Source organism: Acanthaster planci, linkage group LG02, assembly GCF_054643075.1.
Source record: "Acanthaster planci isolate LZ-2023a linkage group LG02, COTS_SCS, whole genome shotgun sequence".
In the NCBI taxonomy this organism is placed as follows: domain Eukaryota; kingdom Metazoa; phylum Echinodermata; class Asteroidea; order Valvatida; family Acanthasteridae; genus Acanthaster; species Acanthaster planci.
Window position 1 is genome coordinate 17,173,274 of NC_141778.1, and position 17,206 is coordinate 17,190,479.

Here is a 17,206-nt window from a genome sequence, read left to right on the forward strand (position 1 = left end):
ACTGACAGGGCGCCCTCGTTTGATTTCTGCCAGAATGGAGGGCAAAATGGACTCAGTGATTTGCTATAGTACTATTATGTATGCTTCCGACAAATTTTCTTTCCAAGGCTTTGGGAAATAAACTGAGTATGATCTTAAAACACATCTTCCATTGTAAACAAACTTCATTTCTGCCAACCAATGCTAAAACTTAGAGGAGCAGAGTCTTCAAAAAAAGGTCAAGGTACATGTATAAGACATGAGGCTTAGGAGCATGTGTACAGTGAACACGTAAAGGCAATTTACATCCAACACATACACAACCATTCACCATATGACAGTCATGACTGTGTGCACACCAAGTAATTGGCAAAAATTATTAGGTGGGGTCTTATAGCAGCATTTGCTGGGCTTCTGTGTGTACAACACTAGCTGCAAGGCCCAGTAAATGACATTCTTTTGTTCCATACCCAAAGCACTTCTCTATGCTTATAATGTGTGTAGTGGCAAGGATATAATCCTACTAAAGGCAGGTCTACATATACAAACAAAGCCCCAGTATCCTTCAATGCCAAGAAACTCTATACCACCGGAATTAGAATAAATCCACCAATAACAGCAAACCGGTCAATCCCCATCAACAACTGAGAGAGAGAAAAAAATTCAAACCAGGAAGGTTAACAATTTCAGGTGACCCTGCTAATACAGTTACAATAACAAACAGTTTCCTTTCCAACCTGTGCTGGAGTGTGTTGGAAAAGAATGAGTTCACAGTTTACTTCCCAATCAAGTCTTTGTTCAATAGCAATGCCTTTTCAGGTTTGGGAATGTTTACACAAATCCGGCCATTTAGACAGCCAACAAAGCAAGTTATCAATATTTACAGAACTGGACCTGGTCTTATTATCTTCCCGTCATGCTACAGCACAGTTTCCGTGGACAATAGCAACCACTTTTAAAAATTAACTTGCCCATTTTTTTCTGTTTTCTTACTCGTGTTTCATTTTTGGTTTTGGAATCTAAGCTTGATTACCACCTTGACAAACATTTTGGCAGTTGCAAAAAACCTCTAGCAAAAGACAACACTGGTTGTTGGGGTTAATTAAATAAACTCAAAACTATGGGAGCAAAAAGAGATTTCTTGTCATAACGCGATAGAGTTTCTCTAATTGGAAGATCTACCAAATGTTTAACGTGATAGAGTTTCTGTAATTGTAAGATCTACCAAATGTTTAACGCGATAGAGTTTCTGTAATTGTAAGATCTACCAAATGTTTAACACGATGGAGTTTCTCTGAATGAAAGATCTGTTGATGCGCTCTTTCAAACAAGATTGGCAAAATGGAGAGAACATGGCAAGGAAAATGGTAAGGTGGATTGGACCCTAGGACCTCTGGAAAGTCTTACAATTGCTCTAATGGTACCAGCTGTGACATCTTAAACACAGTTCTTCTTGCCATTTCCTTGGTTAATATTTTCTTTGAATGCTAATAAATTCATAACATGGCTGAGGCTCTCGCAAGTGGTTGCGCAAAGTCACATGAGTATCAAATGAATACAATCTCCATTTTTATTTCAGGAGACATATATTTTTAACCAGAGTGCAATTGACAATTGCAGACTTGTCACCACAAGTTCCTATCATATGCATGCACACACACACACAACACACCTGATTGTATACATAATGGATGGCTCCGAGATTTTAAGCCGTGCAAGTGCCACATAAGACAATTTACTTAATAAATAATTCCGGCCCTGCAAATGCTGTTTTCTTAATATTGCAATCCAAACTCCTGTTTGGAGAAGCTGGATGGATTGCAGCGCTGGAGTCTAATCTCCAAAGAATTAAACAAATTAAAAAAACGCTGAGCCCCGAGCAAGGATAATGATGTCCAAATTATACAATATGCTCGGCCAACACAACATCTGGGTTCTTCAGTGCGTGCCCTCTTGGCAATCAAGGATCAATTTTCTCAGCTATTTTGACAACTTAGGAAGCTTTGGGGATGAATACATTATCACTCGAAATGTGCTAAAATGGTTTTCAGTTTCTTTTTCTTTAGGGAAAAAAGAGTTGAACAAAGTACAATTAAGTCCCTGGCCATTGGTATTTTCTTTTTGTCTGTTTCTCCGCCATACAGGGGTGCAACAGGACCTCTTTGTGGCACCAATTTTGATGTCCTCGGCTGTGATCTGGTGTCCAGACTCTGGGACACAAAAGAGGCATTGTGATGTCAAGGAAGGCATGGCATTAAGGAAGAATCCACAAGGCTTCACATCACTGGACAAGAAGATCCCCAGTAACAAGAAGCATTTGTTGTATGTGATAAGGCAGCAACAAACTGCTGTGAACTGCAGAACAGAATCACAAAAACACAGAGCTGGTTTGACTGCACTGACATAATTCACATGGCATGACCATGCCTTGCTATGTAGGATATGTATGCATGCATGCACCTCATGTCTGGAAGTCACTGATTGTCAACAGGGTCACTGCTTTAAACTGAACCCTTCAATGTACTTTTGGCTGTGTCCAGTCATTTCAGGCCAAAAAATGGAATGGAACACATTGGAACAGAAGCCCCACACAGGAGTTGGTCACATGTGTAAATGCCCAAAACAGGCGTACATGTATGGGTATTTTTTTTTCTTAACGGCTTTAGGGTATGGCCATGGTCAGTTTGAAGTGGAGTCCTGTATAATAAAACATCCAAGAAGTTTGTATTTGTGCGTAATATGACACCATGGTCAAGTGCTGTCATTTAGGGCTGTCATGATGTAAGTTGTACAAAGAAATAAAAAATATCCCTACGCCATACACAAATTCTCTTCCTCACATTTGTAAAAAAAGGAGTAACTATACATGTACATGTAGTATATGGCCAAAGACAAGTACAACGCAATGAAATCTTTCTTGATATCTGACAAAATCTATGAGATGAAATGTAAATAATCCATGTTTAAAAGTGTAACACATTAAAAAAAAAAAGAAGTCAAGACAATATTTCAGTTTAAAAACCAGTAGCTTAGAAATGTTTTTGAACACTTAGAGTTTGGAATTAAAAAAAAAATGGAAGTATCTGTTGCAAACACATTACACGCGTACCAGTACAATCACCAATACTGATTATTTTTACACAGAGGCCTCTGCAGATGCCAAATTAAGGGTGGAAACTAACTGTCCCATTTGTATTTCTGTTTATTTCATGTACACAGACTGTGACAAGCGGCCTACATTTCCAGTTGTCGCCAGCCGGGGTTTGTATACTTCAAAACCTCTTTTTTTTTTCTCCCTCCCCCCCCACCAAAACTTTGTCCCTGTTCTGATATGTGGGGCTGCAGAATTGCTTGACAGACAAGGAACACAAAAGCAGCATTAATTGAATGCTTTCAAACAAATCTACAAGGGATCTGCCGAGTGTCCCATCAAACCTAATGACACTGGCGTCAGCTATCCCCAATGTTGAATCGGAAAAGACAACACATCGGCCATTTGTCATCCTTGCCTGCCCAACTTGGGTTTCAATTAAGATAGGCTGCACCAGACGTCAAGTGGGGCAAATTGCTTTGATATTCAACTTCATATATTCCTTTCTAACCGGGAGTGGGTTTTTTTTCTCGGTCAGCAATCCTGTTCTTTTGTTATTGTTGTACAAATCTCTTGAAAGTGCTCCAGGCATCTGTAGTATTTAGATGACTTTACTTTTTTTCTCTCTCATTTTTGAGAGGAAGCAGGCATCCAATCACACTAAACTAAACAGTCAGCGTTTGGAAAGTCGAGGGCCTCAAGATTAGATAAAGAAAAATTGTTGTATTATGATTACTCCTGCCATTTGCCATTTGTCAGGCAGGGCTCTGAATGCCCTCTGCCCGAGTTCCAGGCAAAAATGCCATGCCTTGCATGCTGCTCACACTTCCACAAGAACCAAGACCAATGCACGTACTGCACATGTACAGTACGGTACTACAGGTACTGTACTATGACTGATATGGAGACCGTTCAGCATAACATGCATTTGCCTCTGGTTCCCAAAGTTTGGTCAAGAATGCATCTCGATCAGCACTGCCCACTGGGATGCAGGACACCTCCAACTCTGCCAGCATGTCCATGGAGGTGGTAACTGACCCAAAGTGACCCAAAAGTGCGCCCAAGACTTGGAGATAATTCTGCCTGAGCACAAATTTCACAAAAGTGCCCAATACTGGGTGAAAAAAAGAATTCACCCTGGGGTTGTGAACTCCTGAGGCTTTTCACACTCATTTCACACTGCTGTCAAGAACGGATCAAGACCCATTACTGACTGGACACTCTACACCATGAATGTGCATGCATGCACTTAAAAACAGAACAAAGACATTGCATGACTGTGATCACAGTATTCCAATATACAGCTGGATATCTCAATGGAAGGGCTCTATCAGAGTGTTCTGGAGATCACAGCCAATTTTTTCGCTCGACCAAGAAGTTGATCAAAAATAACCCAGTTCAGTCCTGCTCGGCCCTTAAATTTTAAAGTTAATTTTTTGCAACTTTGAAATTTCTAGATCTGTGTTTTCATGGTTAGATGCACCAACCAAAAGCTTGCTCCTCCAACCATTATAATATCAATGCTTCCTGTCAAATACTCCAATTACTTCAGAAACAACTTCAAATTTACATAATTTCTTAGGAAACTGCAAAGATGTTTAGACAACTCCACAAACGTGTCCTCAAGAGGCAATGTTACTCCGCTTATACATGTATGGCAGGCCCGTTGCCTGACCAGAGACTGGGAGGGGGGGGTTTCAAACCCAAAGTGGAACTTTGTGCTTTGGAACAAGTTGCATGGTTGTCACAAACCGAAAGATGCATGTAAGGCACGTCGTGTCGTTAATTGGCCTGGTAAGAATTTACTCGTCAACCAGCACCCTAGAATCGGGCGACAGGTGACAAGCAAATGGTATGCACATTATTATTAAAAAATTTCAGAAAGGCCCACAAAATATTTCAGAATTGAAATAAAACTGAAAAATTCTGATAAATCATTATTACCTCCACTCATTTACCCAACTATAAATTGTACCCAAAACAAATTGGGGGGCGTATTTAAAAGCGTTCATTTTGCACCTCTGAAAAAAATTGGATAATACAGAAAATAAAATTTCATCAGAACTTTGTAGCGGGTATGTGAAATCAACATTTATGAATCAGAATATTTGGAGTTAAATTAAATTTCATCTTCTGTGAGATTGGAGGTAAATACTGTGCCATATTTGTATACAAACGTCAGAAGCGAATATTCGAAGTGCCCAAGGTTAGGGTCCGCGCCACTTTTGGGTACAACATGAGGCAGTGCGTGAACAGGTGTTGTCATTAAACCTTAACTTTCTCAAGTCCTCAAAATCACCAATTTTGGCAGGCTGGATTAGTGTCTTTGCTGGGTGGGCCATGCAGCAGTTTTTTAAGAGTTACCAAATGACCAGTGAAATGATAAACAACATGACTGTACAACCATAAAAGACATGAACAGATGCGCCACATGATTTTCGAGGTTTGAACGGTACTTACGGTACATTTACACATCTATTCAGTCTCTCTGGACTGGTTTCCTTCATTTCTTACACTGGAGTAGAGCCAATGTAACCGACAACAGAGCGCTGCACCGCCTGCACATGTGGCTGGCTGGTCAGCCTCAGAGGTAGCGTGGCCCAGTCTAGGCTGTGAAGGCACGACAAGGCATCTAGTGACTGGTTTCCTTCTTCAAATGTTGCCGTATAAGCCGTAGGGACATTTTCAGCGTGTGAATCAACGTATAAGCAGCGGCGTATATTCCAAAAAATTATGGTGCATTAAAAATATATATTTGTTACAAAAACATCACACACACATGAGCAGCACTCGGAAGTAAGCAAGGGGGTTCATTTGAACACCCCCACCCCCCCCCCACCTACAGGCTTGTTTGGGCAATGAGGGGGGAAGGAACATGGTGCACTTTCCCTGGGAAATGTTAGAATAAAAAGAAAAGAAAAAGGAAAGCAAAGAATAATAAAAGGGGTAGTTTGCAAGAAAGTACCTCAAAACTAACCCCTTTCCACCTTTAATGGTTTGTCACTTTTACTCATGAAGGGGACTCATCAGTTCCCCCCCCCCAAAAAAAAGAGCTTTGCCCCCTTCCTAGTGATGCACCTGTTCTCTTACCACACACAAATGTATCCTGAACAGCTTTTTTTAAGGGCTGCGACAGAATGAAAATGCCTTTGCTGCTGTGTTCCTAGTGCCCACACAAAGATGCTTCCAGTCTGTGCATACTTCAGGTGAAAATGGGTGCCTGGTTGTCAACTTTGCACCACAGTACAGGCACGAACCGCTGCCCTGGCCGGCCCTGCAATGAGGGGGCAATTTTTCTGGATAGGAAATTTGGGACCAAGTTAGGGGGAGAAAACTCTGTGATCATGACAAGTTTGTCCTCACAATAACTTCTGTTCAACACATGCACCTAGTCCCCACAACTAGAGTGCCAGTATGAGTAGGCAGGCCTTCGCCCGTTAAGGAGACGTTTTCCTTTGTTAGGCAAATTAGGACCCAGTTATGGGACATTTCTCTGTCCCCAGAACATTTAGGGGTCTCCACAAAATAGGTGAAATACTCTGTTTTTGTCTCCACAAGTACGAAACAAATATGTGTACACCTCCGGTGTGTGTCCCCCATTATGGAGCTCGTCACTGACCAAGCATCACTGTCTGCTGTTTCTGTAAGAAATTTCCTGCTGTTCGGCAATGGATCCTCACAGTCTACAGCAATGAGGCTTTGCGAGTTGAATGTAATAAAATCTGGTACACTGAGTTTAAATTCACATTAACTTAATTTGAATTCTCCATACTAAAGACACTGTTGCTGTAACTTGTGATTCGGGGCCAGCTTTTGCTTAGTTACATAGTAAGAGACGCCTTGCACCAATACACTGTTATCAATGGATAAAAAGGGCACAAAAAAACCAGTCCATTCCAGAGATAGTTGTCGCTATGCAAAAGCTGGCCCCAAAGGAATAGCAACAGTGTCTTTAGTCTGCTGGATGCAAATTATGTTCATGTGGAATCACACAACTCAGTGCACCAGATCTTATTAAAATTGAACTTGCAAAGGGCCTACATATACAGTCACATTTCTGAGCCCTATCAGTTTGGACTCTTTGTATCCACTCTACACTAATAACCTCCAGGCATTCTCCAAAGACACATATGGCCATTTCACCATGTATTTGTGTCTCCTACTACAAAACCCATTGTCAAGGCAACAGTGGTGGATTAATCTTGGTCCAAACAAAGACCACATTCAAAATCATCCTGTGTGCTCAACAGAGCCATTCCTGGAAAGCACTGCATAACCATACCACCGGGTCAGGTAAATTCATGAATACGCAAAGGTATTTGTTTGTAACTGGCAGAATTTTCAAACGCCCGATAGTTTCGTGCAAGGATGTACTCATCATGTTTTGTAAGTGCAGTGCACATGTACATTTCGACAATCTAAATGCACAAAAAACATCGACATGTGATAAGAGTTATCATTTGATTCCTGTGGCACTTGTCAGTGGATCTACTCTTAATACAGTTCATGCAGAGTTCAAAAATGCATGTGAGTCAATGCAAACTGTTTCACAGAATCCAAACCTGACTTACGCCACTGATGGGCTAATTATTCCCAGCCTCTGTCACCTTTATCCCCATTTCAGCTCTGTTTCTCTTGAGGCTACATAGAGTACTCAGATAAACGCAACGACTTGCTGGATTTCCGCACTGTATCCGACCAGCTGTATAGGATGCGTATACATGTACCATACATGTACTGGTCTTCGGGCAATGTCAATATATACAAGCTAACGCAAACAAAAATTGCAGAGCCGGCCTCAAACAAAGAAATCAATTGGAGGGAGGAAGCTCCCTCTGTCCTTGTTGATGACAAAAAGACACATGGAGTAACAATACCAGCCTTCTACTTGTTCATGTTGGTCAGTGCTTTCAGATTAAAAAAAGAATTGATCAATCAACCATCTTTGTTGGATGCACCGGTACACAAGCTGAGAGAGAGTACTTTTCCAGCAAAGGATGTTGAAAGTGGTCATTGCTTGTTTAGGTACAATACATGTAGACTTCACAATGACTTATGTTTTAATTAAGGCTGTTCGGAATTACCACAGGTTCATTATTAATTAATGTGCAGGTCAAAGTTTAAGAGTCAGCAACTAAAGCATCAGTGAGATTGGTGATGTCACATGGGAGAGGCATGCATATATACGTACCTGTACATGTACATGTACAGTGTAAATGTACATGTACCTGTTCACTTCTGTGTATAGCATTCATGTAATGCAAATGGTCTATGCCACAAGTGCATGTACCAAACTGGTTCAATATTGAATATCTGGCACCGTGGCAACAAGAATTACATTTCCGGCAAATGAAAACATCCTCTGTGAAATAATTCGCTGTACTTTGAACTCATTTACAGCAGTGTGTACAGTTTACAAGCACCGCTGGGTCAATATTGCTTTAATTTGTGTGCGGGATGATCTTTTCTGTTCTGAATGCGTGCTGAACAGGATGCATACACACAGGACAAGGGACATTTGTGTGCTTTTAAATACAGTTCGCGAAGGGCTGGTTTTGTCCTTCTTCTTCACAGCAAAAAGTACAGAATGGACAGAGAGGCAATAAGAAAAAAGTTTATCACTGCTACATTTGCAGTTGGGCTTAATGCTAGCAAATTTGGTTAATGGCACAGGCAGGGTGCAAACATCAAATTTAAGAAGCAACTTGTCAGTTGATGTACACAATTCAAAGTCCAACAGCCACACAGTTTTCATTTTTCAGAACAACAGTGCATTACCACAGCAGTGTCGACAAAACAGAAACCCTGTAAGTCTGTAATAATAGAATGGAAACTGGCTGAAATAGAAACAGGCAAACATACAGAAGGGGTAGTCAAATTCTGCAAGTTCTGCAGTAATAAGCAGGCCATATGATAACGTGTTTCAAACAAATCACCCACTCACTTGTGTCCTTGCCACCAAATGGCACACTGGACAAGTCATGTTCCCTTTTTTCAGAAGGGGCTGACTGTATTCAAAGCTTTAAAACTGCCTGTCCTACCTGTAAGTCAAGGGGGGGGTAACACAAGTTTTTACTTCACAAACCTCTTTATTTTCTGTCATTTCTGACAAGTTACTGTATTGTAGGGCTTTTTTTTTAACTTCGTCTTTGTACCAGCTCTGAATGTCCTTTCCTATCCCTCTTGAAGATGTCACCAACTTCTTATCACAAAGTACAGGACATCATTCATCCCTGAAGGAGCACTGGCCATCATTTCAGAAAGTAACAGGTTAATGTTTGACAAATTGGAACTCGTGAGGATACAGAATGTACCGTGCTACGTTGTAACTTCCAGAACGAGAAACATTTCACAAACTCTTCAATGCCTCCGCATATGAATCATTCATTATCAGTTGTTTTCACAGAACAATGATTATTATGACTTGGGTGCCAGCGAGCAGCTGATCACCAAACACACGTTGAGACAATCCATCATCGGCCAAACTTCAAACCAGGAAATGGGAATTTAATCATCAATGAAGCTGAAACCGGAATAAGGCTGAGAGACAAACAAATTCTCAACTCTGACCGGAGGACTAATGCTTTAGACCATGGAGCTTAGCCACATTGCGTAGTCAAATGCAATGGTCATTGATTAAGCACCTGTGATTATCTCACCATTGTTGATTTCTTCAGTGGTGGAATGCACCCATTCCCAATAGCAATACACTTGTAATTTGCAAACTCCCTGGAGACAGAGTTTCTTGGAAAACCTAAGATGCCTGCCCTTTTCATACTGTAGCCACAGCCAGAGTATCTTCCTTTGAAAGGGACTTCACATTTGTCGGTTCTGGGTGTAATGGTAATTCGCTCAACCATTCAAGTAGCCCATTACAATGTAGGAACAGATCAGCACTTGACACCATGAATATCTAACAAAAGAAACACAGTGCACTAACAGGGAGCATCCATTGTTATTGCACTGTACTTCTTTTGTTAAATGTTCATTGTGTGATGAATGGTGAACTGCAAAACCAACTGCTACAATTGTGCTCATAATCATTCCTATCCAGTGCTAGGATATTAGCAGGCCGACACACTACCTTCCTCCAGGTGACTTATTTGAGAACATTTGCACCATATCACTCACACTAGGGAAGCAACTGCAGGTCATTGTTTCTAACTCTTGTTTTCTCAGAAGTATCAAAGTACCAGTATAGCTAAAGATACTGTTTCCATCTGATGACCACATTCCTGATAAAGTTAACCCTAACCTTCCCCAACCACAAAGAATTAAACAGTAGTAAAGTGTTTAATTCTGTGGGGATAGGTCTGGTAGGCCAATAAAAGCTGGCTTCTGCATTGGGTTTGGCATACATGTACCTCTGAAAAACATAGTCCAATAGCTTCTGTGCACAAAGACCCATATGGGTGTTCAACTTTGTGTGAATGGCGAAGGTTAGGGCCAGCAACCAATAGGGGGGGTTTGGGATTAAAGAAAGATTTTGGGAGGAACTTCACTAAAGCAACAAAGAAATTAACAAATGGCAAAGAGAAATGGAGAAACAAACAGGGGGTTAGAATACAACGTGTATTAACCCTAACCTCCTAGGGTATATGTAAAATCATATTAAAATCGGAGGATTTGGGACTGTTTGCAAAAACCTGTTTTTAAAACATTACTCAACAACTGTTTTGATTTGGAGGGTTTTTAAAAGTTTAAGAAATATCTTCCCAAAATATCATAAAAAGGACTGTGTAGATCATTATCATTCTCAAGTAAATTATACAACTAAAAAAATGTTGACAGAGATCCCATCCTGTCAGAATTGGATGCCTTGTGGTGTGGATTCTTTTTTACAACTTGCATCCCGACCTGCATGACTATAGCCCCAAAAAACAAGGTCAATTCCAGACACTACCAAACTCTTAAAGAAACAGCCTGCATTTTTAAAAAACAGCCAACAGATTGCAGCATGTCTGCGGGCAATGGTAATCAGCCCTGGAGAGAAAGAAAACTTCCAGAGGAGAACAAAACTGGCCACAAGTCCCACTCAAGACCAACTCAACAGCAAAACAAGTGACAGTGATTGAAACATGCATTTGTGGCATCCCGGAAGAAAAAAAGTACAACAGGCTGACCAAAGCCTGCACTGTGCATGTACATCCCATAAATTTCTCACACTCAGTTCCTAAGCAAAACAAAGACGGAAAACAAAACCCCACGTTCCTCTGGGGACAAGAAGGATTTTGTTTTTAGTCTGAAGTAAATGGATTATTGAAAATGCAATCAGAGGCCTAAAAGCCTTATCCATCTTGCCATCTCATATATTTTATGTATGGTTCTTAATATATTAGAACCAGTTTATCTGTTCCCGCCAGTACAAACAAGCACGCCAGGCTGAAGGCCGTGCAGCAACCGAAATTAATACAAATTAAAAATCCGTCTCCGTGCATGTTAGCCATTTACACTAATGGATGTTAGGGGGGCATAAATTTATAATACAATATCTGCAAATGTCATAAAGGGTGTTGCGGCTAAAGTACGCACAACCTTGATGGAAACACAAGTCATGACGCTCCCCCCCCCCCTTCTTCCTGGGTGGATGGAGTTGGCAGTGGCCCGGCTGGCTATTAATGGGCTTGTCTTAATGCTTATTCTTCATTCAGATTGACAGAAGAATGCGTCAGTTCTAGACTGGCTGTCGTCTGCAGAAAAGCTCAGTTCCATCATCAGGCATGTGTGTATGTGGAACGAACAAAACTGGAAGGAAGGGAATTAACAACTTGATGCATTTGTATAGTCACATCACCTGCTCAAAGAAAAACAAACAGAAGCTGGAACCACCCCCGCAAGAAGATGTAACGATACATAATATCCCTTGACTGGCTTGCACTCATGTCTATAAACATGAGTCTTACTCAAAACTTATACATTAGTACTTCTTTCTTTGCAAGCACTCCTACCCACCAAAGCACTGTTTGACTGGAAGCTAAGGCTTATGGTGCTATGTACAGTGATCAAACAAGCTCAGTTGAGTCTCAAATGAAAAGTCAAGTCTGAGTACATAGGTAATCCCCAGAGTGAGTCATACACCCTAAAGTTCACTTTTTACTTGTTTCAATTCAAACCCAAAATGGGGGAACCTCCAACTGTAAATACTCAGTAGTTTGAAAGTACGACCTGTGGAAGACATATGAAATGTTGAAAGGGCAGACAGGCATGAGCCCTGCAAGGGGATGGGTAGGGGGTAAAGCTAAAAAAAACAACTCTGCTCCCGTCCCGGTGAAAAGAAATTGGCAAATAAACAGGGAGGGAAAAATGTAAAGAAATAATGAAAAGGAGGAAAGAGGAAGAAAATTGACCAGTTGCTTGAATATACCTCAGAATAGGCACCTTCTACCATTAATGGTTTTAAGTTTGCTGCTGGTGAGTGGTTTGTCTGCCCCATCCAGAAAAATAATCCTGGGGATGCCCATGCAGACAGGTGAGTGCAACTGAGCAGTCGACAGTCTGATCCGCAGAGCCACTTATTACACTCTCCTGCCCCACTTGTGGAGGGCCAGCCAGTCTCCATTGTCACGGGGTACATATCCTGCACTGTGTTATTGCCACGATTTGTGGCTGTAAGTCAGTGAATAGCAGGCCAATGATGCTCCATACAGCCCGTGATATTGTGATATTAATGTTTGGGCCACGAGCCCTCGGGCAAGTCTTGCTAAGCAGAGAAAAAAAAACACAATAAGAGAGGGAAACTCAAGCAGGAGCCAAAATATGAGAAACCCACAACAAAAGATGACAGAGCAAGCATTTGCCCACACAAAACCAAACAAATGAAATAAAAACATTCATTGAGAAGGGGGGTATGGTGAATCCCAGCGCAGGGTGATTAAATACATTTATCATCGGCCCAGTTAACAATTGACAAGGCCCCGAGCCCAGTGAATGGAAAGCAGTCAGCGACTGTACCAAATCATAGCCTGACCACTCACTTAATCACTACTTCTCCACTGCCTCCTCCACTGCCTTCCTGGCAGTCTACAGCTTACCAAAAACATTGAAAAGATACGCTACAATCTGTTTCAGTAATAATACACGCATTGGTTTAATTTTCGTCTGTGTCATGAGACAAAAAAAGCATTTTGCTGTATTGACTCAACAGCCTAGGCAGAGCCCTGGCAGATTGTCGATGTGTGCCATTCCCAGTTGATGGAGGTACTCCATTCAATCACATCTTTTGTTCGCTTCTTTTTTTAAATGAATTCTGTGTAAAACTGATCCGACGTGTCCTCAATAAAACTGGAGGAGGGGATTGGAGGCAATGTGGAGGGCGTGCGGTGTGCACAATTGGTTCAGTGAACAGCGGGAGAATGAACTTCTATTCGGGAAAGGAAGAGGGTGATTTATAGTTGTTGTCATGTGGTGTTTTTTAACGTCAAGACCAAAAAGCTAAAAACAAATCAAACCATAGAGATTACATGCATCTTCATGGTGCAAACTCTCTGGGGAAAAAAGTTTACAAAATGGTGATGATTTCAAGGGCACACATGGATACATTTTACAATGCAGAAACCATCTTTACATGTGCCATTGATTTTTTTTCTTATCTTTTCATTCATGAGTGTACAAACCATTCACTGGGCAAGAGGGTTAGGGGGCCATGTAGGCTTTTCAAATTATCAAAAATGGAGGGGGAGAGGCTGGAATACATTTACACACTTGTAAAAAACATTTTTTCAAAAATGTGTAACCTCAAAGTGCTTATTTACATGTTCAACAAAGCTACAAAGGTCATTTGAAAGTTTGCGTTTCAATCACATGGCAATATACGGCATCCGACATATTAGCTAAGAGCCTGTTTTGCTAAGAAAAGGTTTCCTATACCTATATGTAGCAAACATCTGCATGCCACAAATTTGCCCTTTAAGGAAACCAAAGCATTTCTTTGATGGCTGCATACCATGCACCCACAGGAGGCAGCAGTGCATTCCGTACAACAGGATTCTGTGCACATTATTAGTAACCATGTATCTCTTTTTTCTTACGCTTGTAAACTTTCCAAAAAATAAGTGCAAAATTTTTGAGAAAAGGTCACTTAAAACTTAATTGTAAAATGCAATGTATTTAATTTTCCATAAATCAATCATCTTTCTTAAACCGCAACATCACATCTTCACACTATGAACATCTAACAAAAGAAGCACAGTGCAATAACAATAGATGCTCACTGTGAGCGCACTGTGTTTCTTTTGTAAATGTTCGTAGTGTCGAAGGTCAGATGTTATCCAAAGCAAACTACAGTACCAATGCAATGACTTTTTTTTTTCTATTTCCACCTGTAAAAAAAATTGTTTTCACCGAGGTGATACAGAGATGCTATCAACAGCCAAGTGCAAATGAATGTATGCAAACAGGCACAATGCACAAACACAATTCACATTACGTGTGCATATGTGTAGTTGTACGCCCCTGCTGGTGCCGCATGTCCTCTGCTGGAAAGTGCAAACAACGGTGACAGTCAACTTGTCCCAGTCCTTCGCTGCCTACTTTCTTCCAGGACTTTTCTTATTACTGCATCCATCCTGGGCAATCCTACGTGGGCAGGAATCCTATTCAATGACCAGATTTCCTCAAAGTGGAGACCTGCGGCATTTTATTGTAGGAAGCGATATTGGGCATTTCCTATCTGTTTTAAAAGTTAACCTAACAACAATGTCCTGTAACTGACTCTTGAGTTGCTGCCGGTTTCTCTGCAGGCTCAAGTGTCACTGTACAGAAAGTCTTCTTCAACCAGAATTATTTCTCTGCTTATTGTCGAATTGGAGGAAAATGTCTGTGGTTGGAAGCGTGGATGGGAAGGCTTAATGAAATCGCTAGACATCCTACCAATCTCAATCAGTCCACCCACAAAAACTGGCCAAATGGTACAGCTTGAGTGTGAGTTTCCAATTGAGCCAATAAACTCAGCACTGAACACACAGTTTCCTTACATGTCATTTCAATACCTCATCTTCACAGATTCTCAAAGCCTTCTTCTAAAAGGTAAACTGAGGGTGAGAAATGTGTGTTGGAATAAAAAACCAAAATAAAGAATACAAAAATGTATCCACTCGATTGACAGACCACCCACCCCAAAAATATTATTGGCTCATAATGGAGGGAGAAAAAAAGTGTCCACAACAACAGCCCCTGTGTCTTATGCCTCCATCTTCCTGGCCGATAATCCTTAATTACAGGATACAGGTATTTAAGACCACAACAGACAAAAGCCATTGACTCACACCGCTGTACCTGGCTGTGAATAATTTCGCCCATGTGAGGTGTTGAGAGAGTTCCCACAACAGCTCCCAATTTTTACGTCTGGCAGTGACATCATCTCTCTTGATACAACACATGCAAAGTTCGCCTAGCTTTAGTCTTTTCTGGTCGGGGGGGGGGGAATGCAATAAAAGTCTCTCTGTGTGTGTATTTCCGCTCTGGTTTACAGCACTGCACACAGCCTTGTACATGTACAGAACACGGTATCTGCAGGTCAGACAATGTTCGTCTGTTACAAAAAAGCAGATTCAGTGCCCAATGATAGATTTTGGTGAGTCGACCATCAATAACCAGCACACAGAAACACAATGATGGATTACCAATTCGCAATATTATTTCAAGAAATAACCGTGTTTATTTAAGGCTACTTTCAATTTCACTGGGGATGCCTTATCCACAACACAGACTTTCGGACAATTCAAGAAAGCTGAAATCCATACATTCCTAACAAGGCTGTACACGTGTATGTATATTTACATGTTTATCAGCGTATTCTTGGAAAACACAACTCAGATTGAATGAACAAATTCTTGGTTTTTTTGGTTTTTCTGGACAAAACTTCAGTTCCCATACGAAGTTTTATTTGTTTGATTATAAATCTTTCTGCAAAGCTGATTTAAAGGCACTTTTGTCTTAAGCTCTATTCACCTTTCAATCATTCAAATGAAAACTTTTCAAAACCTTGCAAATTTCTTTTATACTTGGTGTCAAAGCACTTACAAAACAAGTTTAAAAAGTCACTTCACAAACGCAGAGAATTTTTGTCATAAGAAATGATTTGTCAACAATAGCCAGTAGTAACAACATAATGGACTTGAGTGCACACACATATTTTACACTAACCAAATGATTCCCATTTTCACAAAGTAGCATCCACAAACCCTGTGCACTCACTCGGTACAGTTTGGTTTTTACAAAGTACCACCCACCTTTATTTAACCAGTTGAAAGACTTCTATTGAAATTTTTTCTGAAATCCCCGAGAGTACATAATAATGACATTTCTGTCCAACATTTTAGAAAATGTCTTTATCCCAATTGTATTTCTGTAACAGCGTGGTAACTGTGGAAACGAAAATGGTTTGCGTCAGTGTCCTATGTGCACACACACATTTGCACGTGAAGTGGTTCACGTGGTACTAGTAGTTTGTCATGTATGTGGTTGTTACAAGGTAAAACTGGAGTGGACTTGGTTATCATATCCTAATCGATGTTGAAGGGGTGGGGTGGGCCGAGCTCTAGGGGGAGGGGGCAATATATAACAACCTAACAGAAATATTGGAAAGGGGTCAGTCCCAAAGTATTTTGAGGAATTGTCATCCCTGTTTCGGCTTTCTTTTTCATACTTTCCTTTTTCTTCTTTTTGGAGGAAAGACGAAGGAGGGGGAGGCAAATGTCCCCATGCCCCACTCTTGTTAAAACCCATGCAAGCAAGAATGAGTTCTGTACATTAGCCAAAAATAATGGGTTCATTAATTTTTTTGGGGGGGGGGGACAATTCTGCTTACTGACCAAGAGGTTCATGTACTTCACTGCTGAGACTGGTCTTATCCAAAGTGAAACAGACATCTCCATCCCTGACAATAACAGAATTCTAACAGTCAATGTCAAACACAATTGAAGTCCAGGTTACGTCACACCTTTATTTGAAAACTGCTGTTGTGTTCCCATTGACGTTTACGAGCAGCGTGAAACTGATAAGCCTAACAAAGGCGTTACACCAACACCAAACATTCCCCTGAATTCAATTCACCTATGTGAATAGAGAAAAAAGCAATTTCTTGATTCAATATTGTCATTCCCACTGAATAAACACCAGACCCTCAATAATATCGCC

The 17,206-nt window shown here is 40.8% G+C and overlaps 1 protein-coding gene across 1 annotated transcript in view; it reads right to left on the reverse strand.

The window, feature by feature from the left end:
- LOC147799954 (uncharacterized) overlaps positions 1–17,206 on the reverse strand; it is a 52,679-nt gene that overhangs the window by 33,916 nt on the left and 1,557 nt on the right. The gene's annotated exons all lie outside the window — the stretch shown is intronic.